The sequence below is a fragment of the Canis aureus genome, unplaced genomic scaffold, assembly GCF_053574225.1.
Source record: "Canis aureus isolate CA01 unplaced genomic scaffold, VMU_Caureus_v.1.0 ptg000210l_RagTag, whole genome shotgun sequence".
Taxonomy (NCBI): Eukaryota; Metazoa; Chordata; class Mammalia; order Carnivora; family Canidae; genus Canis; species Canis aureus.
The window spans coordinates 157,780-182,477 of NW_027554482.1; the positions used below are offsets into that span (position 1 = coordinate 157,780).

The 24,698-nt window shown below is 77.1% G+C and overlaps 13 non-coding genes across 13 annotated transcripts; all 13 read right to left on the minus strand.

The window, feature by feature from the left end:
• Positions 1-422: 422 nt before the first annotated feature.
• On the minus strand, positions 423-541 carry LOC144309797 (5S ribosomal RNA). The gene has a single exon (XR_013375689.1). It is a non-coding gene; the product is annotated as a 5S ribosomal RNA (ribosomal RNA).
• A 2,109-nt stretch (positions 542-2,650) lies between these two features.
• Positions 2,651-2,769, minus strand: LOC144309798 (5S ribosomal RNA). The gene has a single exon (XR_013375690.1). It is a non-coding gene; the product is annotated as a 5S ribosomal RNA (ribosomal RNA).
• A 1,694-nt stretch (positions 2,770-4,463) lies between these two features.
• On the minus strand, positions 4,464-4,582 carry LOC144309764 (5S ribosomal RNA). Its single transcript, XR_013375656.1, has one exon. It is a non-coding gene; the product is annotated as a 5S ribosomal RNA (ribosomal RNA).
• Positions 4,583-6,273: 1,691 nt separating this feature from the next.
• LOC144309765 (5S ribosomal RNA) lies at positions 6,274-6,392 on the minus strand. The gene has a single exon (XR_013375657.1). It is a non-coding gene; the product is annotated as a 5S ribosomal RNA (ribosomal RNA).
• Positions 6,393-8,102: 1,710 nt separating this feature from the next.
• On the minus strand, positions 8,103-8,221 carry LOC144309766 (5S ribosomal RNA). Its single transcript, XR_013375658.1, has one exon. It is a non-coding gene; the product is annotated as a 5S ribosomal RNA (ribosomal RNA).
• Positions 8,222-9,931: 1,710 nt separating this feature from the next.
• LOC144309767 (5S ribosomal RNA) lies at positions 9,932-10,050 on the minus strand. Its single transcript, XR_013375659.1, has one exon. It is a non-coding gene; the product is annotated as a 5S ribosomal RNA (ribosomal RNA).
• Positions 10,051-11,760: 1,710 nt separating this feature from the next.
• LOC144309768 (5S ribosomal RNA) lies at positions 11,761-11,879 on the minus strand. Its single transcript, XR_013375660.1, has one exon. It is a non-coding gene; the product is annotated as a 5S ribosomal RNA (ribosomal RNA).
• A 1,706-nt stretch (positions 11,880-13,585) lies between these two features.
• LOC144309770 (5S ribosomal RNA) lies at positions 13,586-13,704 on the minus strand. Its single transcript, XR_013375662.1, has one exon. It is a non-coding gene; the product is annotated as a 5S ribosomal RNA (ribosomal RNA).
• Positions 13,705-15,398: 1,694 nt separating this feature from the next.
• LOC144309771 (5S ribosomal RNA) lies at positions 15,399-15,517 on the minus strand. The gene has a single exon (XR_013375663.1). It is a non-coding gene; the product is annotated as a 5S ribosomal RNA (ribosomal RNA).
• A 2,111-nt stretch (positions 15,518-17,628) lies between these two features.
• Positions 17,629-17,747, minus strand: LOC144309772 (5S ribosomal RNA). The gene has a single exon (XR_013375664.1). It is a non-coding gene; the product is annotated as a 5S ribosomal RNA (ribosomal RNA).
• A 1,691-nt stretch (positions 17,748-19,438) lies between these two features.
• LOC144309773 (5S ribosomal RNA) lies at positions 19,439-19,557 on the minus strand. Its single transcript, XR_013375665.1, has one exon. It is a non-coding gene; the product is annotated as a 5S ribosomal RNA (ribosomal RNA).
• Positions 19,558-21,264: 1,707 nt separating this feature from the next.
• Positions 21,265-21,383, minus strand: LOC144309774 (5S ribosomal RNA). The gene has a single exon (XR_013375666.1). It is a non-coding gene; the product is annotated as a 5S ribosomal RNA (ribosomal RNA).
• Positions 21,384-23,085: 1,702 nt separating this feature from the next.
• Positions 23,086-23,204, minus strand: LOC144309799 (5S ribosomal RNA). Its single transcript, XR_013375691.1, has one exon. It is a non-coding gene; the product is annotated as a 5S ribosomal RNA (ribosomal RNA).
• Positions 23,205-24,698: the final 1,494 nt, after the last annotated feature.

Sequence of the window (24,698 nt, forward strand, 5' to 3'; positions counted from 1 at the left end):
GAGGACGGGATCCAGCCCCCACCCGTCTCCCCCCAGCGACCGCACCGCCCCCCCGCGCCCCCGCCCCGAGGTTCCGGCTGTCGCCCCGTCCCCTCCCTGGGCCCCTTCGGGCCCCCTCGGCCCCCTCGGCCCCCTGGGACGCGCGGCCGGCTAGGATGCGGGTGGGCGTCGTTGAAGGGCTGCGAGGTTGAAGGGCTGGGAGGAAGAGGAGGTGTGTGGTGTATGTAGTGGCGTCCTGCCCGTGCAGCGGGCGCCCTCGGTGCCCCGCGGCGCCCTGCGGTGGTCCCGGCGGGGCGGGGGCCATGGCAGGGGTCGTCCGGAGGGCGCCGCCGTCGCCGCCGCCGCCGCCGCCGCCGCCGCCGCCGCGTTGGGCGAGGGGGGTGTTGGCGGCAAAGGGACGGACAGGAAGGCCGAAGAAAAAAAGCCTACAGCACCCGGTATTCCCAGGCGGTCTCCCATCCAAGTACTAACCAGGCCCGAACCTGCTTAGCTTCCGAGATCAGACGAGATCGGGCGCGTTCAGGGTGGTATGGCCGTAGACGTCCGCGCCTGCCGCTGGGCGCCCCAAGAGCCTGCTCTGCGCCTCTCCAGGCCGGGCGCCCGCCGCTCCTCATCCCTCCTCCGCCCGCCCTGTGCGGCCCGCCTGAACGCCTGCCTGCCTGCCTGCCTGCCTGCCTGCATGCTCGCCTGCCGGCCCGACTGATGGACTGACCGCCTCCCGCGCCGCGCCCGGGGTGGCGGAGGGCGCCTGCCCGGGCCGGGGGGTGGGGGCCAAGACGCGTCCCGCACCCCGGAGCCGAGTCTGTCGCGGGAGCCCGGGCGCGCTCCCGTCCCCGGCCTGTCGGGCTCGTCGCCGCCGCTCGGCTCCCCGGATGGCACGCCGCCCCACATCGGGCCGCTCGCTGGGGGCCGGGGGCCGGGGGCCGGGGGCCGGGGGCTGGGGCCTGGGGGCTGCGGGGGGGTGTCGGGGTGTGCCGCGGGCCGGGGCCGGCGCCGGCGGGCCCCTGGCCTCTCCTGTTCTTCAGCCCGCCTGGCTCAAAGCCAAGCCGGGGCCGCCCGCGCCGCCGGACCCCATCGTCGCACAGGCAGGGACACAGACACAGGTGCCCACGACACACACACACACAGACAGACGGAAGGACACAGGCACTCGGAGCTGGGCCACACGGCCTGTGGGGGCGAGGCAGCCACCCCGCCGGAGGGGCGCAGGCCCTGGAGCTGCGTCAGGAGCCCTGGCAGCCGCAGGCCCTGCAGCCACGCGGTCAGGGATGCCGTTCCGCTCCCATTCCTGCCCATCAGCCGAACCGCCGCGGGGCCGTGTGCCTGCGTGCGTGCGCGGCGCCCTGGCCCAGGCGCGGAGCGAGTGTCTGTGGTGTGTCTTGCTGTGTCCCGAGCGGCTCTTTGGGCCTGGGTGCCGGCCGCCCCCGCGTCGCTGTGGTCTTGGCTGTCGCGGGGTCACGGAGCGCGGAGCCCGGCGCCAACGGGGGGCCTGAGGCCCCCGGCGGTCGGGCCGTCTGGTTGGTGTCCTGGGCACGCGGAGCGTGGACCCCGGGGCTGAGGGCCGAAGGGACGGTGGTCCGCGGGGGACGGAGGGCATGTCCTTCGGAGAGAAGGTGCAGGCGGGCCCGGGCCGAAGGTGGGGGGGGTGTTGCGGGTGGCTGGGTGGCTTGGTCGCTGGGGGCGGTGCTAGGGGCTGGGGGCGGGCCTGGGGGCGGGGCCTGGGGCGGGGCGAGGCGGGCCCGCAGGCAGGCCCGGCCCCCGGCCCCCGGCTCCCAAGCACCCCCCCCCTCGGCCCCACCGAGGGCCTCGCAGGCCTGCGAGGACGGGATCCAGCCCCCACCCGTCTCCCCCCAGCGACCGCACCGCCCCCCCGCGCCCCCGCCCCGAGGTTCCGGCTGTCGCCCCGTCCCCTCCCTGGGCCCCTTCGGGCCCCCTCGGCCCCCTCGGCCCCCCGGGGCTGAGGGCCGAAGGGACGGTGGTCCGCGGGGGACGGAGGGCATGTCCTTCGGAGAGAAGGTGCAGGCGGGCCCGGGCCGAAGGTGGGGGGGTGTTGCGGGTGGCTGGGTGGCTTGGTCGCTGGGGGCGGTGCCAGGGAATTGCTAGGGGCTGGGGGCGGGCCTGGGGGCGGGGCCTGGGGCGGGGCGAGGAGGGCCCGCAGGCAGGCCCGGCCCCCGGCCCCCGGCTCCCAAGCACCCCCCCCCTCGGCCCCACCGAGGGCCTCGCAGGCCTGCGAGGACGGGATCCAGCCCCCACCCGTCTCCCCCCAGCGACCGCACCGCCCCCCCGCGCCCCCGCCCCGAGGTTCCGGCTGTCGCCCCGTCCCCTCCCTGGGCCCCTTCGGGCCCCCTCGGCCCCCTCGGCCCCCTGGGACGCGCGGCCGGCTAGGATGCGGGTGGGCGTCGTTGAAGGGCTGCGAGGTTGAAGGGCTGGGAGGAAGAGGAGGTGTGTGGTGTATGTAGTGGCGTCCTGCCCGTGCAGCGGGCGCCCTCGGTGCCCCGCGGCGCCCTGCGGTGGTCCCGGCGGGGCGGGGGCCATGGCAGGGGTCGTCCGGAGGGCGCCGCCGCCGCCGCCGCCGCCGCCGCCGCCGCCGCCGCGTTGGGCGAGGGGGGTGTTGGCGGCAAAGGGACGGACAGGAAGGCCGAAGAAAAAAAGCCTACAGCACCCGGTATTCCCAGGCGGTCTCCCATCCAAGTACTAACCAGGCCCGAACCTGCTTAGCTTCCGAGATCAGACGAGATCGGGCGCGTTCAGGGTGGTATGGCCGTAGACGTCCGCGCCTGCCGCTGGGCGCCCCAAGAGCCTGCTCTGCGCCTCTCCAGGCCGGGCGCCCGCCGCTCCTCAGCCCTCCTCCGCCCGCCCTGTGCGGCCCGCCTGAACGCCTGCCTGCCTGCCTGCCTGCCTGCCTGCATGCTCGCCTGCCGGCCCGACTGATGGACTGACCGCCTCCCGCGCCGCGCCCGGGGTGGCGGAGGGCGCCTGCCCGGGCCGGGGGGTGGGGGCCAAGACGCGTCCCGCACCCCGGAGCCGAGTCTGTCGCGGGAGCCCGGGCGCGCTCCCGTCCCCGGCCTGTCGGGCTCGTCGCCGCCGCTCGGCTCCCCGGATGGCACGCCGCCCCACATCGGGCCGCTCGCTGGGGGCCGGGGGCCGGGGGCCGGGGGCCGGGGGCTGGGGCCTGGGGGCTGCGGGGGGGTGTCGGGGTGTGCCGCGGGCCGGGGCCGGCGCCGGCGGGCCCCTGGCCTCTCCTGTTCTTCAGCCCGCCTGGCTCAAAGCCAAGCCGGGGCCGCCCGCGCCGCCGGACCCCATCGTCGCACAGGCAGGGACACAGACACAGGTGCCCACGACACACACACACACAGACAGACGGAAGGACACAGGCACTCGGAGCTGGGCCACACGGCCTGTGGGGGCGAGGCAGCCACCCCGCCGGAGGGGCGCAGGCCCTGGAGCTGCGTCAGGAGCCCTGGCAGCCGCAGGCCCTGCAGCCACGCGGTCAGGGATGCCGTTCCGCTCCCATTCCTGCCCATCAGCCGAACCGCCGCGGGGCCGTGTGCCTGCGTGCGTGCGCGGCGCCCTGGCCCAGGCGCGGAGCGAGTGTCTGTGGTGTGTCTTGCTGTGTCCCGAGCGGCTCTTTTGGGCCTGGGTGCCGGCCGCCCCCGCGTCGCTGTGGTCTTGGCTGTCGCGGGGTCACGGAGCGCGGAGCCCGGCGCCAACGGGGGGCCTGAGGCCCCCGGCGGTCGGGCCGTCTGGTTGGTGTCCTGGGCACGCGGAGCGTGGCCCCCGGGGCTGAGGGCCGAAGGGACGGTGGTCCGCGGGGGACGGAGGGCATGTCCTTCGGAGAGAAGGTGCAGGCGGGCCCGGGCCGAAGGTGGGGGGGGTGTTGCGGGTGGCTGGGTGGCTTGGTCGCTGGGGGCGGTGCTAGGGGCTGGGGGCGGGCCTGGGGGCGGGGCCTGGGGCGGGGCGAGGAGGGCCCGCAGGCAGGCCCGGCCCCCGGCCCCCGGCTCCCAAGCACCCCCCCCCTCGGCCCCACCGAGGGCCTCGCAGGCCTGCGAGGACGGGATCCAGCCCCCACCCGTCTCCCCCCAGCGACCGCACCGCCCCCCCGCGCCCCCGCCCCGAGGTTCCGGCTGTCGCCCCGTCCCCTCCCTGGGCCCCTTCGGGCCCCCTCGGCCCCCTCGGCCCCCTGGGACGCGCGGCCGGCTAGGATGCGGGTGGGCGTCGTTGAAGGGCTGCGAGGTTGAAGGGCTGGGAGGAAGAGGAGGTGTGTGGTGTATGTAGTGGCGTCCTGCCCGTGCAGCGGGCGCCCTCGGTGCCCCGCGGCGCCCTGCGGTGGTCCCGGCGGGGCGGGGGCCATGGCAGGGGTCGTCCGGAGGGCGCCGCCGCCGCCGCCGCCGCCGCCGCCGCCGCCGCGTTGGGCGAGGGGGGTGTTGGCGGCAAAGGGACGGACAGGAAGGCCGAAGAAAAAAAGCCTACAGCACCCGGTATTCCCAGGCGGTCTCCCATCCAAGTACTAACCAGGCCCGACCCTGCTTAGCTTCCGAGATCAGACGAGATCGGGCGCGTTCAGGGTGGTATGGCCGTAGACGTCCGCGCCTGCCGCTGGGCGCCCCAAGAGCCTGCTCTGCGCCTCTCCAGGCCGGGCGCCCGCCGCTCCTCAGCCCTCCTCCGCCCGCCCTGTGCGGCCCGCCTGAACGCCTGCCTGCCTGCCTGCCTGCCTGCCTGCATGCTCGCCTGCCGGCCCGACTGATGGACTGACCGCCTCCCGCGCCGCGCCCGGGGTGGCGGAGGGCGCCTGCCCGGGCCGGGGGGTGGGGGCCAAGACGCGTCCCGCACCCCGGAGCCGAGTCTGTCGCGGGAGCCCGGGCGCGCTCCCGTCCCCGGCCTGTCGGGCTCGTCGCCGCCGCTCGGCTCCCCGGATGGCACGCCGCCCCACATCGGGCCGCTCGCTGGGGGCCGGGGGCCGGGGGCCGGGGGCTGGGGCCTGGGGGCTGCGGGGGGGTGTCGGGGTGTGCCGCGGGCCGGGGCCGGCGCCGGCGGGCCCCTGGCCTCTCCTGTTCTTCAGCCCGCCTGGCTCAAAGCCAAGCCGGGGCCGCCCGCGCCGCCGGACCCCATCGTCGCACAGGCAGGGACACAGACACAGGTGCCCACGACACACACACACACAGACAGACGGAAGGACACAGGCACTCGGAGCTGGGCCACACGGCCTGTGGGGGCGAGGCAGCCACCCCGCCGGAGGGGCGCAGGCCCTGGAGCTGCGTCAGGAGCCCTGGCAGCCGCAGGCCCTGCAGCCACGGGGTCAGGGATGCCGTTCCGCTCCCATTCATGCCCATCAGCCGAACCGCCGCGGGGCCGTGTGCCTGCGTGCGTGCGCGGCGCCCTGGCCCAGGCGCGGAGCGAGTGTCTGTGGTGTGTCTTGCTGTGTCCCGAGCGGCTCTTTGGGCCTGGGTGCCGGCCGCCCCCGCGTCGCTGTGGTCTTGGCTGTCGCGGGGTCACGGAGCGCGGAGCCCGGCGCCAACGGGGGGCCTGAGGCCCCCGGCGGTCGGGCCGTCTGGTTGGTGTCCTGGGCACGCGGAGCGTGGACCCCGGGGCTGAGGGCCGAAGGGACGGTGGTCCGCGGGGGACGGAGGGCATGTCCTTCGGAGAGAAGGTGCAGGCGGGCCCGGGCCGAAGGTGGGGGGGGTGTTGCGGGTGGCTGGGTGGCTTGGTCGCTGGGGGCGGTGCTAGGGGCTGGGGGCGGGCCTGGGGGCGGGGCCTGGGGCGGGGCGAGGAGGGCCCGCAGGCAGGCCCGGCCCCCGGCCCCCGGCTCCCAAGCACCCCCCCCTCGGCCCCACCGAGGGCCTCGCAGGCCTGCGAGGACGGGATCCAGCCCCCACCCGTCTCCCCCCAGCGACCGCACCGCCCCCCCGCGCCCCCGCCCCGAGGTTCCGGCTGTCGCCCCGTCCCCTCCCTGGGCCCCTTCGGGCCCCCTCGGCCCCCTCGGCCCCCTGGGACGCGCGGCCGGCTAGGATGCGGGTGGGCGTCGTTGAAGGGCTGCGAGGTTGAAGGGCTGGGAGGAAGAGGAGGTGTGTGGTGTATGTAGTGGCGTCCTGCCCGTGCAGCGGGCGCCCTCGGTGCCCCGCGGCGCCCTGCGGTGGTCCCGGCGGGGCGGGGGCCATGGCAGGGGTCGTCCGGAGGGCGCCGCCGCCGCCGCCGCCGCCGCCGCCGCCGCCGCCGCCGCGTTGGGCGAGGGGGGTGTTGGCGGCAAAGGGACGGACAGGAAGGCCGAAGAAAAAAAGCCTACAGCACCCGGTATTCCCAGGCGGTCTCCCATCCAAGTACTAACCAGGCCCGACCCTGCTTAGCTTCCGAGATCAGACGAGATCGGGCGCGTTCAGGGTGGTATGGCCGTAGACGTCCGCGCCTGCCGCTGGGCGCCCCAAGAGCCTGCTCTGCGCCTCTCCAGGCCGGGCGCCCGCCGCTCCTCAGCCCTCCTCCGCCCGCCCTGTGCGGCCCGCCTGAACGCCTGCCTGCCTGCCTGCCTGCCTGCCTGCCTGCATGCTCGCCTGCCGGCCCGACTGATGGACTGACCGCCTCCCGCGCCGCGCCCGGGGTGGCGGAGGGCGCCTGCCCGGGCCGGGGGGTGGGGGCCAAGACGCGTCCCGCACCCCGGAGCCGAGTCTGTCGCGGGAGCCCGGGCGCGCTCCCGTCCCCGGCCTGTCGGGCTCGTCGCCGCCGCTCGGCTCCCCGGATGGCACGCCGCCCCACATCGGGCCGCTCGCTGGGGGCCGGGGGCCGGGGGCCGGGGGCCGGGGGCTGGGGCCTGGGGGCTGCGGGGGGGTGTCGGGGTGTGCCGCGGGCCGGGGCCGGCGCCGGCGGGCCCCTGGCCTCTCCTGTTCTTCAGCCCGCCTGGCTCAAAGCCAAGCCGGGGCCGCCCGCGCCGCCGGACCCCATCGTCGCACAGGCAGGGACACAGACACAGGTGCCCACGACACACACACACACAGACAGACGGAAGGACACAGGCACTCGGAGCTGGGCCACACGGCCTGTGGGGGCGAGGCAGCCACCCCGCCGGAGGGGCGCAGGCCCTGGAGCTGCGTCAGGAGCCCTGGCAGCCGCAGGCCCTGCAGCCACGGGGTCAGGGATGCCGTTCCGCTCCCATTCCTGCCCATCAGCCGAACCGCCGCGGGGCCGTGTGCCTGCGTGCGTGCGCGGCGCCCTGGCCCAGGCGCGGAGCGAGTGTCTGTGGTGTGTCTTGCTGTGTCCCGAGCGGCTCTTTTGGGCCTGGGTGCCGGCCGCCCCCGCGTCGCTGTGGTCTTGGCTGTCGCGGGGTCACGGAGCGCGGAGCCCGGCGCCAACGGGGGGCCTGAGGCCCCCGGCGGTCGGGCCGTCTGGTTGGTGTCCTGGGCACGCGGAGCGTGGCCCCCGGGGCTGAGGGCCGAAGGGACGGTGGTCCGCGGGGGACGGAGGGCATGTCCTTCGGAGAGAAGGTGCAGGCGGGCCCGGGCCGAAGGTGGGGGGGGTGTTGCGGGTGGCTGGGTGGCTTGGTCGCTGGGGGCGGTGCTAGGGGCTGGGGGCGGGCCTGGGGGCGGGGCCTGGGGCGGGGCGAGGAGGGCCCGCAGGCAGGCCCGGCCCCCGGCCCCCGGCTCCCAAGCACCCCCCCCCTCGGCCCCACCGAGGGCCTCGCAGGCCTGCGAGGACGGGATCCAGCCCCCACCCGTCTCCCCCCAGCGACCGCACCGCCCCCCCGCGCCCCCGCCCCGAGGTTCCGGCTGTCGCCCCGTCCCCTCCCTGGGCCCCTTCGGGCCCCCTCGGCCCCCTCGGCCCCCTGGGACGCGCGGCCGGCTAGGATGCGGGTGGGCGTCGTTGAAGGGCTGCGAGGTTGAAGGGCTGGGAGGAAGAGGAGGTGTGTGGTGTATGTAGTGGCGTCCTGCCCGTGCAGCGGGCGCCCTCGGTGCCCCGCGGCGCCCTGCGGTGGTCCCGGCGGGGCGGGGGCCATGGCAGGGGTCGTCCGGAGGGCGCCGCCGCCGCCGCCGCCGCCGCCGCCGCCGCCGCCGCCGCCGCCGCGTTGGGCGAGGGGGGTGTTGGCGGCAAAGGGACGGACAGGAAGGCCGAAGAAAAAAAGCCTACAGCACCCGGTATTCCCAGGCGGTCTCCCATCCAAGTACTAACCAGGCCCGACCCTGCTTAGCTTCCGAGATCAGACGAGATCGGGCGCGTTCAGGGTGGTATGGCCGTAGACGTCCGCGCCTGCCGCTGGGCGCCCCAAGAGCCTGCTCTGCGCCTCTCCAGGCCGGGCGCCCGCCGCTCCTCAGCCCTCCTCCGCCCGCCCTGTGCGGCCCGCCTGAACGCCTGCCTGCCTGCCTGCCTGCCTGCCTGCCTGCATGCTCGCCTGCCGGCCCGACTGATGGACTGACCGCCTCCCGCGCCGCGCCCGGGGTGGCGGAGGGCGCCTGCCCGGGCCGGGGGGTGGGGGCCAAGACGCGTCCCGCACCCCGGAGCCGAGTCTGTCGCGGGAGCCCGGGCGCGCTCCCGTCCCCGGCCTGTCGGGCTCGTCGCCGCCGCTCGGCTCCCCGGATGGCACGCCGCCCCACATCGGGCCGCTCGCTGGGGGCCGGGGGCCGGGGGCCGGGGGCCGGGGGCTGGGGCCTGGGGGCTGCGGGGGGGTGTCGGGGTGTGCCGCGGGCCGGGGCCGGCGCCGGCGGGCCCCTGGCCTCTCCTGTTCTTCAGCCCGCCTGGCTCAAAGCCAAGCCGGGGCCGCCCGCGCCGCCGGACCCCATCGTCGCACAGGCAGGGACACAGACACAGGTGCCCACGACACACACACACACAGACAGACGGAAGGACACAGGCACTCGGAGCTGGGCCACACGGCCTGTGGGGGCGAGGCAGCCACCCCGCCGGAGGGGCGCAGGCCCTGGAGCTGCGTCAGGAGCCCTGGCAGCCGCAGGCCCTGCAGCCACGCGGTCAGGGATGCCGTTCCGCTCCCATTCCTGCCCATCAGCCGAACCGCCGCGGGGCCGTGTGCCTGCGTGCGTGCGCGGCGCCCTGGCCCAGGCGCGGAGCGAGTGTCTGTGGTGTGTCTTGCTGTGTCCCGAGCGGCTCTTTTGGGCCTGGGTGCCGGCCGCCCCCGCGTCGCTGTGGTCTTGGCTGTCGCGGGGTCACGGAGCGCGGAGCCCGGCGCCAACGGGGGGCCTGAGGCCCCCGGCGGTCGGGCCGTCTGGTTGGTGTCCTGGGCACGCGGAGCGTGGCCCCCGGGGCTGAGGGCCGAAGGGACGGTGGTCCGCGGGGGACGGAGGGCATGTCCTTCGGAGAGAAGGTGCAGGCGGGCCCGGGCCGAAGGTGGGGGGGGTGTTGCGGGTGGCTGGGTGGCTTGGTCGCTGGGGGCGGTGCTAGGGGCTGGGGGCGGGCCTGGGGGCGGGGCCTGGGGCGGGGCGAGGAGGGCCCGCAGGCAGGCCCGGCCCCCGGCCCCCGGCTCCCAAGCACCCCCCCCCTCGGCCCCACCGAGGGCCTCGCAGGCCTGCGAGGACGGGATCCAGCCCCCACCCGTCTCCCCCCAGCGACCGCACCGCCCCCCCGCGCCCCCGCCCCGAGGTTCCGGCTGTCGCCCCGTCCCCTCCCTGGGCCCCTTCGGGCCCCCTCGGCCCCCTCGGCCCCCTGGGACGCGCGGCCGGCTAGGATGCGGGTGGGCGTCGTTGAAGGGCTGCGAGGTTGAAGGGCTGGGAGGAAGAGGAGGTGTGTGGTGTATGTAGTGGCGTCCTGCCCGTGCAGCGGGCGCCCTCGGTGCCCCGCGGCGCCCTGCGGTGGTCCCGGCGGGGCGGGGGCCATGGCAGGGGTCGTCCGGAGGGCGCCGCCGCCGCCGCCGCCGCCGCCGCCGCCGCCGCCGCCGCCGCCGCGTTGGGCGAGGGGGGTGTTGGCGGCAAAGGGACGGACAGGAAGGCCGAAGAAAAAAAGCCTACAGCACCCGGTATTCCCAGGCGGTCTCCCATCCAAGTACTAACCAGGCCCGACCCTGCTTAGCTTCCGAGATCAGACGAGATCGGGCGCGTTCAGGGTGGTATGGCCGTAGACGTCCGCGCCTGCCGCTGGGCGCCCCAAGAGCCTGCTCTGCGCCTCTCCAGGCCGGGCGCCCGCCGCTCCTCAGCCCTCCTCCGCCCGCCCTGTGCGGCCCGCCTGAACGCCTGCCTGCCTGCCTGCCTGCCTGCCTGCCTGCATGCTCGCCTGCCGGCCCGACTGATGGACTGACCGCCTCCCGCGCCGCGCCCGGGGTGGCGGAGGGCGCCTGCCCGGGCCGGGGGGTGGGGGCCAAGACGCGTCCCGCACCCCGGAGCCGAGTCTGTCGCGGGAGCCCGGGCGCGCTCCCGTCCCCGGCCTGTCGGGCTCGTCGCCGCCGCTCGGCTCCCCGGATGGCACGCCGCCCCACATCGGGCCGCTCGCTGGGGGCCGGGGGCCGGGGGCCGGGGGCCGGGGGCTGGGGCCTGGGGGCTGCGGGGGGGTGTCGGGGTGTGCCGCGGGCCGGGGCCGGCGCCGGCGGGCCCCTGGCCTCTCCTGTTCTTCAGCCCGCCTGGCTCAAAGCCAAGCCGGGGCCGCCCGCGCCGCCGGACCCCATCGTCGCACAGGCAGGGACACAGACACAGGTGCCCACGACACACACACACACAGACAGACGGAAGGACACAGGCACTCGGAGCTGGGCCACACGGCCTGTGGGGGCGAGGCAGCCACCCCGCCGGAGGGGCGCAGGCCCTGGAGCTGCGTCAGGAGCCCTGGCAGCCGCAGGCCCTGCAGCCACGCGGTCAGGGATGCCGTTCCGCTCCCATTCCTGCCCATCAGCCGAACCGCCGCGGGGCCGTGTGCCTGCGTGCGTGCGCGGCGCCCTGGCCCAGGCGCGGAGCGAGTGTCTGTGGTGTGTCTTGCTGTGTCCCGAGCGGCTCTTTTGGGCCTGGGTGCCGGCCGCCCCCGCGTCGCTGTGGTCTTGGCTGTCGCGGGGTCACGGAGCGCGGAGCCCGGCGCCAACGGGGGGCCTGAGGCCCCCGGCGGTCGGGCCGTCTGGTTGGTGTCCTGGGCACGCGGAGCGTGGCCCCCGGGGCTGAGGGCCGAAGGGACGGTGGTCCGCGGGGGACGGAGGGCATGTCCTTCGGAGAGAAGGTGCAGGCGGGCCCGGGCCGAAGGTGGGGGGGGTGTTGCGGGTGGCTGGGTGGCTTGGTCGCTGGGGGCGGTGCTAGGGGCTGGGGGCGGGCCTGGGGGCGGGGCCTGGGGCGGGGCGAGGAGGGCCCGCAGGCAGGCCCGGCCCCCGGCCCCCGGCTCCCAAGCACCCCCCCCCTCGGCCCCACCGAGGGCCTCGCAGGCCTGCGAGGACGGGATCCAGCCCCCACCCGTCTCCCCCCAGCGACCGCACCGCCCCCCCGCGCCCCCGCCCCGAGGTTCCGGCTGTCGCCCCGTCCCCTCCCTGGGCCCCTTCGGGCCCCCTCGGCCCCCTCGGCCCCCTGGGACGCGCGGCCGGCTAGGATGCGGGTGGGCGTCGTTGAAGGGCTGCGAGGTTGAAGGGCTGGGAGGAAGAGGAGGTGTGTGGTGTATGTAGTGGCGTCCTGCCCGTGCAGCGGGCGCCCTCGGTGCCCCGCGGCGCCCTGCGGTGGTCCCGGCGGGGCGGGGGCCATGGCAGGGGTCGTCCGGAGGGCGCCGCCGCCGCCGCCGCCGCCGCCGCCGCCGCCGCCGCCGCCGCCGCGTTGGGCGAGGGGGGTGTTGGCGGCAAAGGGACGGACAGGAAGGCCGAAGAAAAAAAGCCTACAGCACCCGGTATTCCCAGGCGGTCTCCCATCCAAGTACTAACCAGGCCCGACCCTGCTTAGCTTCCGAGATCAGACGAGATCGGGCGCGTTCAGGGTGGTATGGCCGTAGACGTCCGCGCCTGCCGCTGGGCGCCCCAAGAGCCTGCTCTGCGCCTCTCCAGGCCGGGCGCCCGCCGCTCCTCAGCCCTCCTCCGCCCGCCCTGTGCGGCCCGCCTGAACGCCTGCCTGCCTGCCTGCCTGCCTGCCTGCCTGCATGCTCGCCTGCCGGCCCGACTGATGGACTGACCGCCTCCCGCGCCGCGCCCGGGGTGGCGGAGGGCGCCTGCCCGGGCCGGGGGGTGGGGGCCAAGACGCGTCCCGCACCCCGGAGCCGAGTCTGTCGCGGGAGCCCGGGCGCGCTCCCGTCCCCGGCCTGTCGGGCTCGTCGCCGCCGCTCGGCTCCCCGGATGGCACGCCGCCCCACATCGGGCCGCTCGCTGGGGGCCGGGGGCCGGGGGCCGGGGGCCGGGGGCTGGGGCCTGGGGGCTGCGGGGGGGTGTCGGGGTGTGCCGCGGGCCGGGGCCGGCGCCGGCGGGCCCCTGGCCTCTCCTGTTCTTCAGCCCGCCTGGCTCAAAGCCAAGCCGGGGCCGCCCGCGCCGCCGGACCCCATCGTCGCACAGGCAGGGACACAGACACAGGTGCCCACGACACACACACACACAGACAGACGGAAGGACACAGGCACTCGGAGCTGGGCCACACGGCCTGTGGGGGCGAGGCAGCCACCCCGCCGGAGGGGCGCAGGCCCTGGAGCTGCGTCAGGAGCCCTGGCAGCCGCAGGCCCTGCAGCCACGCGGTCAGGGATGCCGTTCCGCTCCCATTCCTGCCCATCAGCCGAACCGCCGCGGGGCCGTGTGCCTGCGTGCGTGCGCGGCGCCCTCGCCCAGGCGCGGAGCGAGTGTCTGTGGTGTGTCTTGCTGTGTCCCGAGCGGCTCTTTTGGGCCTGGGTGCCGGCCGCCCCCGCGTCGCTGTGGTCTTGGCTGTCGCGGGGTCACGGAGCGCGGAGCCCGGCGCCAACGGGGGGCCTGAGGCCCCCGGCGGTCGGGCCGTCTGGTTGGTGTCCTGGGCACGCGGAGCGTGGCCCCCGGGGCTGAGGGCCGAAGGGACGGTGGTCCGCGGGGGACGGAGGGCATGTCCTTCGGAGAGAAGGTGCAGGCGGGCCCGGGCCGAAGGTGGGGGGGGTGTTGCGGGTGGCTGGGTGGCTTGGTCGCTGGGGGCGGTGCTAGGGGCTGGGGGCGGGCCTGGGGGCGGGGCCTGGGGCGGGGCGAGGAGGGCCCGCAGGCAGGCCCGGCCCCCGGCCCCCGGCTCCCAAGCACCCCCCCCTCGGCCCCACCGAGGGCCTCGCAGGCCTGCGAGGACGGGATCCAGCCCCCACCCGTCTCCCCCCAGCGACCGCACCGCCCCCCCGCGCCCCCGCCCCGAGGTTCCGGCTGTCGCCCCGTCCCCTCCCTGGGCCCCTTCGGGCCCCCTCGGCCCCCTCGGCCCCCTGGGACGCGCGGCCGGCTAGGATGCGGGTGGGCGTCGTTGAAGGGCTGCGAGGTTGAAGGGCTGGGAGGAAGAGGAGGTGTGTGGTGTATGTAGTGGCGTCCTGCCCGTGCAGCGGGCGCCCTCGGTGCCCCGCGGCGCCCTGCGGTGGTCCCGGCGGGGCGGGGGCCATGGCAGGGGTCGTCCGGAGGGCGCCGCCGCCGCCGCCGCCGCCGCCGCCGCCGCCGCCGCCGCCGCGTTGGGCGAGGGGGGTGTTGGCGGCAAAGGGACGGACAGGAAGGCCGAAGAAAAAAAGCCTACAGCACCCGGTATTCCCAGGCGGTCTCCCATCCAAGTACTAACCAGGCCCGACCCTGCTTAGCTTCCGAGATCAGACGAGATCGGGCGCGTTCAGGGTGGTATGGCCGTAGACGTCCGCGCCTGCCGCTGGGCGCCCCAAGAGCCTGCTCTGCGCCTCTCCAGGCCGGGCGCCCGCCGCTCCTCAGCCCTCCTCCGCCCGCCCTGTGCGGCCCGCCTGAACGCCTGCCTGCCTGCCTGCCTGCCTGCCTGCCTGCATGCTCGCCTGCCGGCCCGACTGATGGACTGACCGCCTCCCGCGCCGCGCCCGGGGTGGCGGAGGGCGCCTGCCCGGGCCGGGGGGTGGGGGCCAAGACGCGTCCCGCACCCCGGAGCCGAGTCTGTCGCGGGAGCCCGGGCGCGCTCCCGTCCCCGGCCTGTCGGGCTCGTCGCCGCCGCTCGGCTCCCCGGATGGCACGCCGCCCCACATCGGGCCGCTCGCTGGGGGCCGGGGGCCGGGGGCCGGGGGCCGGGGGCTGGGGCCTGGGGGCTGCGGGGGGGTGTCGGGGTGTGCCGCGGGCCGGGGCCGGCGCCGGCGGGCCCCTGGCCTCTCCTGTTCTTCAGCCCGCCTGGCTCAAAGCCAAGCCGGGGCCGCCCGCGCCGCCGGACCCCATCGTCGCACAGGCAGGGACACAGACACAGGTGCCCACGACACACACACACACAGACAGACGGAAGGACACAGGCACTCGGAGCTGGGCCACACGGCCTGTGGGGGCGAGGCAGCCACCCCGCCGGAGGGGCGCAGGCCCTGGAGCTGCGTCAGGAGCCCTGGCAGCCGCAGGCCCTGCAGCCACGGGGTCAGGGATGCCGTTCCGCTCCCATTCCTGCCCATCAGCCGAACCGCCGCGGGGCCGTGTGCCTGCGTGCGTGCGCGGCGCCCTGGCCCAGGCGCGGAGCGAGTGTCTGTGGTGTGTCTTGCTGTGTCCCGAGCGGCTCTTTTGGGCCTGGGTGCCGGCCGCCCCCGCGTCGCTGTGGTCTTGGCTGTCGCGGGGTCACGGAGCGCGGAGCCCGGCGCCAACGGGGGGCCTGAGGCCCCCGGCGGTCGGGCCGTCTGGTTGGTGTCCTGGGCACGCGGAGCGTGGACCCCGGGGCTGAGGGCCGAAGGGACGGTGGTCCGCGGGGGACGGAGGGCATGTCCTTCGGAGAGAAGGTGCAGGCGGGCCCGGGCCGAAGGTGGGGGGGGTGTTGCGGGTGGCTGGGTGGCTTGGTCGCTGGGGGCGGTGCTAGGGGCTGGGGGCGGGCCTGGGGGCGGGGCCTGGGGCGGGGCGAGGAGGGCCCGCAGGCAGGCCCGGCCCCCGGCCCCCGGCTCCCAAGCACCCCCCCCTCGGCCCCACCGAGGGCCTCGCAGGCCTGCGAGGACGGGATCCAGCCCCCACCCGTCTCCCCCCAGCGACCGCACCGCCCCCCCGCGCCCCCGCCCCGAGGTTCCGGCTGTCGCCCCGTCCCCTCCCTGGGCCCCTTCGGGCCCCCTCGGCCCCCTCGGCCCCCTGGGACGCGCGGCCGGCTAGGATGCGGGTGGGCGTCGTTGAAGGGCTGCGAGGTTGAAGGGCTGGGAGGAAGAGGAGGTGTGTGGTGTATGTAGTGGCGTCCTGCCCGTGCAGCGGGCGCCCTCGGTGCCCCGCGGCGCCCTGCGGTGGTCCCGGCGGGGCGGGGGCCATGGCAGGGGTCGTCCGGAGGGCGCCGCCGCCGCCGCCGCCGCCGCCGCCGCCGCGTTGGGCGAGGGGGGTGTTGGCGGCAAAGGGACGGACAGGAAGGCCGAAGAAAAAAAGCCTACAGCACCCGGTATTCCCAGGCGGTCTCCCATCCAAGTACTAACCAGGCCCGACCCTGCTTAGCTTCCGAGATCAGACGAGATCGGGCGCGTTCAGGGTGGTATGGCCGTAGACGTCCGCGCCTGCCGCTGGGCGCCCCAAGAGCCTGCTCTGCGCCTCTCCAGGCCGGGCGCCCGCCGCTCCTCAGCCCTCCTCCGCCCGCCCTGTGCGGCCCGCCTGAACGCCTGCCTGCCTGCCTGCCTGCCTGCCTGCCTGCATGCTCGCCTGCCGGCCCGACTGATGGACTGACCGCCTCCCGCGCCGCGCCCGGGGTGGCGGAGGGCGCCTGCCCGGGCCGGGGGGTGGGGGCCAAGACGCGTCCCGCACCCCGGAGCCGAGTCTGTCGCGGGAGCCCGGGCGCGCTCCCGTCCCCGGCCTGTCGGGCTCGTCGCCGCCGCTCGGCTCCCCGGATGGCACGCCGCCCCACATCGGGCCGCTCGCTGGGGGCCGGGGGCCGGGGGCCGGGGGCCGGGGGCTGGGGCCTGGGGGCTGCGGGGGGGTGTCGGGGTGTGCCGCGGGCCGGGGCCGGCGCCGGCGGGCCCCTGGCCTCTCCTGTTCTTCAGCCCGCCTGGCTCAAAGCCAAGCCGGGGCCGCCCGCGCCGCCGGACCCCATCGTCGCACAGGCAGGGACACAGACACAGGTGCCCACGACACACACACACACAGACAGACGGAAGGACACAGGCACTCGGAGCTGGGCCACACGGCCTGTGGGGGCGAGGCAGCCACCCCGCCGGAGGGGCGCAGGCCCTGGAGCTGCGTCAGGAGCCCTGGCAGCCGCAGGCCCTGCAGCCACGCGGTCAGGGATGCCGTTCCGCTCCCATTCCTGCCCATCAGCCGAACCGCCGCGGGGCCGTGTGCCTGCGTGCGTGCGCGGCGCCCTCGCCCAGGCGCGGAGCGAGTGTCTGTGGTGTGTCTTGCTGTGTCCCGAGCGGCTCTTTTGGGCCTGGGTGCCGGCCGTCCCCGCGTCGCTGTGGTCTTGGCTGTCGCGGGGTCACGGAGCGCGGAGCCCGGCGCCAACGGGGGGCCTGAGGCCCCCGGCGGTCGGGCCGTCTGGTTGGTGTCCTGGGCACGCGGAGCGTGGCCCCCGGGGCTGAGGGCCGAAGGGACGGTGGTCCGCGGGGGACGGAGGGCATGTCCTTCGGAGAGAAGGTGCAGGCGGGCCCGGGCCGAAGGTGGGGGGGGTGTTGCGGGTGGCTGGGTGGCTTGGTCGCTGGGGGCGGTGCTAGGGGCTGGGGGCGGGCCTGGGGGCGGGGCCTGGGGCGGGGCGAGGAGGGCCCGCAGGCAGGCCCGGCCCCCGGCCCCCGGCTCCCAAGCACCCCCCCCCTCGGCCCCACCGAGGGCCTCGCAGGCCTGCGAGGACGGGATCCAGCCCCCACCCGTCTCCCCCCAGCGACCGCACCGCCCCCCCGCGCCCCCGCCCCGAGGTTCCGGCTGTCGCCCCGTCCCCTCCCTGGGCCCCTTCGGGCCCCCTCGGCCCCCTCGGCCCCCCGGGGCTGAGGGCCGAAGGGACGGTGGTCCGCGGGGGACGGAGGGCATGTCCTTCGGAGAGAAGGTGCAGGCGGGCCCGGGCCGAAGGTGGGGGGGTGTTGCGGGTGGCTGGGTGGCTTGGTCGCTGGGGGCGGTGCCAGGGAATTGCTAGGGGCTGGGGGCGGGCCTGGGGGCGGGGCCTGGGGCGGGGCGAGGAGGGCCCGCAGGCAGGCCCGGCCCCCGGCCCCCGGCTCCCAAGCACCCCCCCCCTCGGCCCCACCGAGGGCCTCGCAGGCCTGCGAGGACGGGATCCAGCCCCCACCCGTCTCCCCCCAGCGACCGCACCGCCCCCCCGCGCCCCCGCCCCGAGGTTCCGGCTGTCGCCCCGTCCCCTCCCTGGGCCCCTTCGGGCCCCCTCGGCCCCCTCGGCCCCCTGGGACGCGCGGCCGGCTAGGATGCGGGTGGGCGTCGTTGAAGGGCTGCGAGGTTGAAGGGCTGGGAGGAAGAGGAGGTGTGTGGTGTATGTAGTGGCGTCCTGCCCGTGCAGCGGGCGCCCTCGGTGCCCCGCGGCGCCCTGCGGTGGTCCCGGCGGGGCGGGGGCCATGGCAGGGGTCGTCCGGAGGGCGCCGCCGCCGCCGCCGCCGCCGCCGCCGCCGCCGCGTTGGGCGAGGGGGGTGTTGGCGGCAAAGGGACGGACAGGAAGGCCGAAGAAAAAAAGCCTACAGCACCCGGTATTCCCAGGCGGTCTCCCATCCAAGTACTAACCAGGCCCGACCCTGCTTAGCTTCCGAGATCAGACGAGATCGGGCGCGTTCAGGGTGGTATGGCCGTAGACGTCCGCGCCTGCCGCTGGGCGCCCCAAGAGCCTGCTCTGCGCCTCTCCAGGCCGGGCGCCCGCCGCTCCTCAGCCCTCCTCCGCCCGCCCTGTGCGGCCCGCCTGAACGCCTGCCTGCCTGCCTGCCTGCCTGCCTGCATGCTCGCCTGCCGGCCCGACTGATGGACTGACCGCCTCCCGCGCCGCGCCCGGGGTGGCGGAGGGCGCCTGCCCGGGCCGGGGGGTGGGGGCCAAGACGCGTCCCGCACCCCGGAGCCGAGTCTGTCGCGGGAGCCCGGGCGCGCTCCCGTCCCCGGCCTGTCGGGCTCGTCGCCGCCGCTCGGCTCCCCGGATGGCACGCCGCCCCACATCGGGCCGCTCGCTGGGGGCCGGGGGCCGGGGGCCGGGGGCTGGGGCCTGGGGGCTGCGGGGGGGTGTCGGGGTGTGCCGCGGGCCGGGGCCGGCGCCGGCGGGCCCCTGGCCTCTCCTGTTCTTCAGCCCGCCTGGCTCAAAGCCAAGCCGGGGCCGCCCGCGCCGCCGGACCCCATCGTCGCACAGGCAGGGACACAGACACAGGTGCCCACGACACACACACACACAGACAGACGGAAGGACACAGGCACTCGGAGCTGGGCCACACGGCCTGTGGGGGCGAGGCAGCCACCCCGCCGGAGGGGCGCAGGCCCTGGAGCTGCGTCAGGAGCCCTGGCAGCCGCAGGCCCTGCAGCCACGGGGTCAGGGATGCCGTTCCGCTCCCATTCATGCCCATCAGCCGAACCGCCGCGGGGCCGTGTGCCTGCGTGCGTGCGCGGCGCCCTGGCCCAGGCGCGGAGCGAGTGTCTGTGGTGTGTCTTGCTGTGTCCCGAGCGGCTCTTTGGGCCTGGGTGCCGGCCGCCCCCGCGTCGCTGTGGTCTTGGCTGTCGCGGGGTCACGGAGCGCGGAGCCCGGCGCCAACGGGGGGCCTGAGGCCCCCGGCGGTCGGGCCGTCTGGTTGGTGTCCTGGGCACGCGGAGCGTGGACCCCGGGGCTGAGGGCCGAAGGGACGGTGGTCCGCGGGGGACGGAGGGCATGTCCTTCGGAGAGAAGGTGCAGGCGGGCCCGGGCCGAAGGTGGGGGGGGTGTTGCGGGTGGCTGGGTGGCTTGGTCGCTGGGGGCGGTGCTAGGGGCTGGGGGCGGGCCTGGGGGCGGGGCCTGGGGCGGGGCGAGGAGGGCCCGCAGGCAGGCCCGGCCCCCGGCCCCCGGCTCCCAAGCACCCCCCCCTCGGCCCCACCGAGGGCCTCGCAGGCCTGCGAGGACGGGATCCAGCCCCCACCCGTCTCCCCCCAGCGACCGCACCGCCCCCCCGCGCCCCCGCCCCGAGGTTCCGGCTGTCGCCCCGTCCCCTCCCTGGGCCCCTTCGGGCCCCCTCGGCCCCCTCGGCCCCCTGGGACGCGCGGCCGGCTAGGATGCGGGTGGGCGTCGTTGAAGGGCTGCGAGGTTGAAGGGCTGGGAGGAAGAGGAGGTGTGTGGTGTATGTAGTGGCGTCCTGCCCGTGCAGCGGGCGCCCTCGGTGCCCCGCGGCGCCCTGCGGTGGTCCCGGCGGGGCGGGGGCCATGGCAGGGGTCGTCCGGAGGGCGCCGCCGCCGCCGCCGCCGCCGCCGCCGCCGCCGCCGCCGCGTTGGGCGAGGGGGGTGTTGGCGGCAAAGGGACGGACAGGAAGGCCGAAGAAAAAAAGCCTACAGCACCCGGTATTCCCAGGCGGTCTCCCATCCAAGTACTAACCAGGCCCGACCCTGCTTAGCTTCCGAGATCAGACGAGATCGGGCGCGTTCAGGGTGGTATGGCCGTAGACGTCCGCGCCTGCCGCTGGGCGCCCCAAGAGCCTGCTCTGCGCCTCTCCAGGCCGGGCGCCCGCCGCTCCTCAGCCCTCCTCCGCCCGCCCTGTGCGGCCCGCCTGAACGCCTGCCTGCCTGCCTGCCTGCCTGCCTGCCTGCATGCTCGCCTGCCGGCCCGACTGATGGACTGACCGCCTCCCGCGCCGCGCCCGGGGTGGCGGAGGGCGCCTGCCCGGGCCGGGGGGTGGGGGCCAAGACGCGTCCCGCACCCCGGAGCCGAGTCTGTCGCGGGAGCCCGGGCGCGCTCCCGTCCCCGGCCTGTCGGGCTCGTCGCCGCCGCTCGGCTCCCCGGATGGCACGCCGCCCCACATCGGGCCGCTCGCTGGGGGCCGGGGGCCGGGGGCCGGGGGCCGGGGGCTGGGGCCTGGGGGCTGCGGGGGGGTGTCGGGGTGTGCCGCGGGCCGGGGCCGGCGCCGGCGGGCCCCTGGCCTCTCCTGTTCTTCAGCCCGCCTGGCTCAAAGCCAAGCCGGGGCCGCCCGCGCCGCCGGACCCCATCGTCGCACAGGCAGGGACACAGACACAGGTGCCCACGACACACACACACACAGACAGACGGAAGGACACAGGCACTCGGAGCTGGGCCACACGGCCTGTGGGGGCGAGGCAGCCACCCCGCCGGAGGGGCGCAGGCCCTGGAGCTGCGTCAGGAGCCCTGGCAGCCGCAGGCCCTGCAGCCACGGGGTCAGGGATGCCGTTCCGCTCCCATTCCTGCCCATCAGCCGAACCGCCGCGGGGCCGTGTGCCTGCGTGCGTGCGCGGCGCCCTGGCCCAGGCGCGGAGCGAGTGTCTGTGGTGTGTCTTGCTGTGTCCCGAGCGGCTCTTTTGGGCCTGGGTGCCGGCCGCCCCCGCGTCGCTGTGGTCTTGGCTGTCGCGGGGTCACGGAGCGCGGAGCCCGGCGCCAACGGGGGGCCTGAGGCCCCCGGCGGTCGGGCCGTCTGGTTGGTGTCCTGGGCACGCGGAGCGTGGCCCCCGGGGCTGAGGGCCGAAGGGACGGTGGTCCGCGGGGGACGGAGGGCATGTCCTTCGGAGAGAAGGTGCAGGCGGGCCCGGGCCGAAGGTGGGGGGGGTGTTGCGGGTGGCTGGGTGGCTTGGTCGCTGGGGGCGGTGCTAGGGGCTGGGGGCGGGCCTGGGGGCGGGGCCTGGGGCGGGGCGAGGAGGGCCCGCAGGCAGGCCCGGCCCCCGGCCCCCGGCTCCCAAGCACCCCCCCCCTCGGCCCCACCGAGGGCCTCGCAGGCCTGCGAGGACGGGATCCAGCCCCCACCCGTCTCCCCCCAGCGACCGCACCGCCCCCCCGCGCCCCCGCCCCGAGGTTCCGGCTGTCGCCCCGTCCCCTCCCTGGGCCCCTTCGGGCCCCCTCGGCCCCCTCGGCCCCCTGGGACGCGCGGCCGGCTAGGATGCGGGTGGGCGTCGTTGAAGGGCTGCGAGGTTGAAGGGCTGGGAGGAAGAGGAGGTGTGTGGTGTATGTAGTGGCGTCCTGCCCGTGCAGCGGGCGCCCTCGGTGCCCCGCGGCGCCCTGCGGTGGTCCCGGCGGGGCGGGGGCCATGGCAGGGGTCGTCCGGAGGGCGCCGCCGCCGCCGCCGCCGCCGCCGCCGCCGCCGCCGCCGCCGCGTTGGGCGAGGGGGGTGTTGGCGGCAAAGGGACGGACAGGAAGGCCGAAGAAAAAAAGCCTACAGCACCCGGTATTCCCAGGCGGTCTCCCATCCAAGTACTAACCAGGCCCGACCCTGCTTAGCTTCCGAGATCAGACGAGATCGGGCGCGTTCAGGGTGGTATGGCCGTAGACGTCCGCGCCTGCCGCTGGGCGCCCCAAGAGCCTGCTCTGCGCCTCTCCAGGCCGGGCGCCCGCCGCTCCTCAGCCCTCCTCCGCCCGCCCTGTGCGGCCCGCCTGAACGCCTGCCTGCCTGCCTGCCTGCCTGCCTGCCTGCATGCTCGCCTGCCGGCCCGACTGATGGACTGACCGCCTCCCGCGCCGCGCCCGGGGTGGCGGAGGGCGCCTGCCCGGGCCGGGGGGTGGGGGCCAAGACGCGTCCCGCACCCCGGAGCCGAGTCTGTCGCGGGAGCCCGGGCGCGCTCCCGTCCCCGGCCTGTCGGGCTCGTCGCCGCCGCTCGGCTCCCCGGATGGCACGCCGCCCCACATCGGGCCGCTCGCTGGGGGCCGGGGGCCGGGGGCCGGGGGCCGGGGGCTGGGGCCTGGGGGCTGCGGGGGGGTGTCGGGGTGTGCCGCGGGCCGGGGCCGGCGCCGGCGGGCCCCTGGCCTCTCCTGTTCTTCAGCCCGCCTGGCTCAAAGCCAAGCCGGGGCCGCCCGCGCCGCCGGACCCCATCGTCGCACAGGCAGGGACACAGACACAGGTGCCCACGACACACACACACACAGACAGACGGAAGGACACAGGCACTCGGAGCTGGGCCACACGGCCTGTGGGGGCGAGGCAGCCACCCCGCCGGAGGGGCGCAGGCCCTGGAGCTGCGTCAGGAGCCCTGGCAGCCGCAGGCCCTGCAGCCACGCGGTCAGGGATGCCGTTCCGCTCCCATTCCTGCCCATCAGCCGAACCGCCGCGGGGCCGTGTGCCTGCGTGCGTGCGCGGCGCCCTGGCCCAGGCGCGGAGCGAGTGTCTGTGGTGTGTCTTGCTGTGTCCCGAGCGGCTCTTTGGGCCTGGGTGCCGGCCGCCCCCGCGTCGCTGTGGTCTTGGCTGTCGCGGGGTCACGGAGCGCGGATCCCGGCGCCAACGGGGGGCCTGAGGCCCCCGGCGGTCGGGCCGTCTGGTTGGTGTCCTGGGCACGCGGAGCGTGGACCCCGGGGCTGAGGGCCGAAGGGACGGTGGTCCGCGGGGGACGGAGGGCATGTCCTTCGGAGAGAAGGTGCAGGCGGGCCCGGGCCGAAGGTGGGGGGGGTGTTGCGGGTGGCTGGGTGGCTTGGTCGCTGGGGGCGGTGCTAGGGGCTGGGGGCGGGCCTGGGGGCGGGGCCTGGGGCGGGGCGAGGAGGGCCCGCAGGCAGGCCCGGCCCCCGGCCCCCGGCTCCCAAGCACCCCCCCCTCGGCCCCACGGAGGGCCTCGCAGGCCTGCGAGGACGGGATCCAGCCCCCACCCGTCTCCCCCCAGCGACCGCACCGCCCCCCCGCGCCCCCGCCCCGAGGTTCCGGCTGTCGCCCCGTCCCCTCCCTGGGCCCCTTCGGGCCCCCTCGGCCCCCTCGGCCCCCTGGGACGCGCGGCCGGCTAGGATGCGGGTGGGCGTCGTTGAAGGGCTGCGAGGTTGAAGGGCTGGGAGGAAGAGGAGGTGTGTGGTGTATGTAGTGGCGTCCTGCCCGTGCAGCGGGCGCCCTCGGTGCCCCGCGGCGCCCTGCGGTGGTCCCGGCGGGGCGGGGGCCATGGCAGGGGTCGTCCGGAGGGCGCCGCCGTCGCCGCCGCCGCCGCCGCCGCCGCCGCCGCCGCGTTGGGCGAGGGGGGTGTTGGCGGCAAAGGGACGGACAGGAAGGCCGAAGAAAAAAAGCCTACAGCACCCGGTATTCCCAGGCGGTCTCCCATCCAAGTACTAACCAGGCCCGAACCTGCTTAGCTTCCGAGATCAGACGAGATCGGGCGCGTTCAGGGTGGTATGGCCGTAGACGTCCGCGCCTGCCGCTGGGCGCCCCAAGAGCCTGCTCTGCGCCTCTCCAGGCCGGGCGCCCGCCGCTCCTCATCCCTCCTCCGCCCGCCCTGTGCGGCCCGCCTGAACGCCTGCCTGCCTGCCTGCCTGCCTGCCTGCATGCTCGCCTGCCGGCCCGACTGATGGACTGACCGCCTCCCGCGCCGCGCCCGGGGTGGCGGAGGGCGCCTGCCCGGGCCGGGGGGTGGGGGCCAAGACGCGTCCCGCACCCCGGAGCCGAGTCTGTCGCGGGAGCCCGGGCGCGCTCCCGTCCCCGGCCTGTCGGGCTCGTCGCCGCCGCTCGGCTCCCCGGATGGCACGCCGCCCCACATCGGGCCGCTCGCTGGGGGCCGGGGGCCGGGGGCCGGGGGCCGGGGGCTGGGGCCTGGGGGCTGCGGGGGGGTGTCGGGGTGTGCCGCGGGCCGGGGCCGGCGCCGGCGGGCCCCTGGCCTCTCCTGTTCTTCAGCCCGCCTGGCTCAAAGCCAAGCCGGGGCCGCCCGCGCCGCCGGACCCCATCGTCGCACAGGCAGGGACACAGACACAGGTGCCCACGACACACACACACACAGACAGACGGAAGGACACAGGCACTCGGAGCTGGGCCACACGGCCTGTGGGGGCGAGGCAGCCACCCCGCCGGAGGGGCGCAGGCCCTGGAGCTGCGTCAGGAGCCCTGGCAGCCGCAGGCCCTGCAGCCACGCGGTCAGGGATGCCGTTCCGCTCCCATTCCTGCCCATCAGCCGAACCGCCGCGGGGCCGTGTGCCTGCGTGCGTGCGCGGCGCCCTGGCCCAGGCGCGGAGCGAGTGTCTGTGGTGTGTCTTGCTGTGTCCCGAGCGGCTCTTTGGGCCTGGGTGCCGGCCGCCCCCGCGTCGCTGTGGTCTTGGCTGTCGCGGGGTCACGGAGCGCGGAGCCCGGCGCCAACGGGGGGCCTGAGGCCCCCGGCGGTCGGGCCGTCTGGTTGGTGTCCTGGGCACGCGGAGCGTGGACCCCGGGGCTGAGGGCCGAAGGGACGGTGGTCCGCGGGGGACGGAGGGCATGTCCTTCGGAGAGAAGGTGCAGGCGGGCCCGGGCCGAAGGTGGGGGGGGTGTTGCGGGTGGCTGGGTGGCTTGGTCGCTGGGGGCGGTGCTAGGGGCTGGGGGCGGGCCTGGGGGCGGGGCCTGGGGCGGGGCGAGGCGGGCCCGCAGGCAGGCCCGGCCCCCGGCCCCCGGCTCCCAAGCACCCCCCCCCTCGGCCCCACCGAGGGCCTCGCAGGCCTGCGAGGACGGGATCCAGCCCCCACCCGTCTCCCCCCAGCGACCGCACCGCCCCCCCGCGCCCCCGCCCCGAGGTTCCGGCTGTCGCCCCGTCCCCTCCCTGGGCCCCTTCGGGCCCCCTCGGCCCCCTCGGCCCCCCGGGGCTGAGGGCCGAAGGGACGGTGGTCCGCGGGGGACGGAGGGCATGTCCTTCGGAGAGAAGGTGCAGGCGGGCCCGGGCC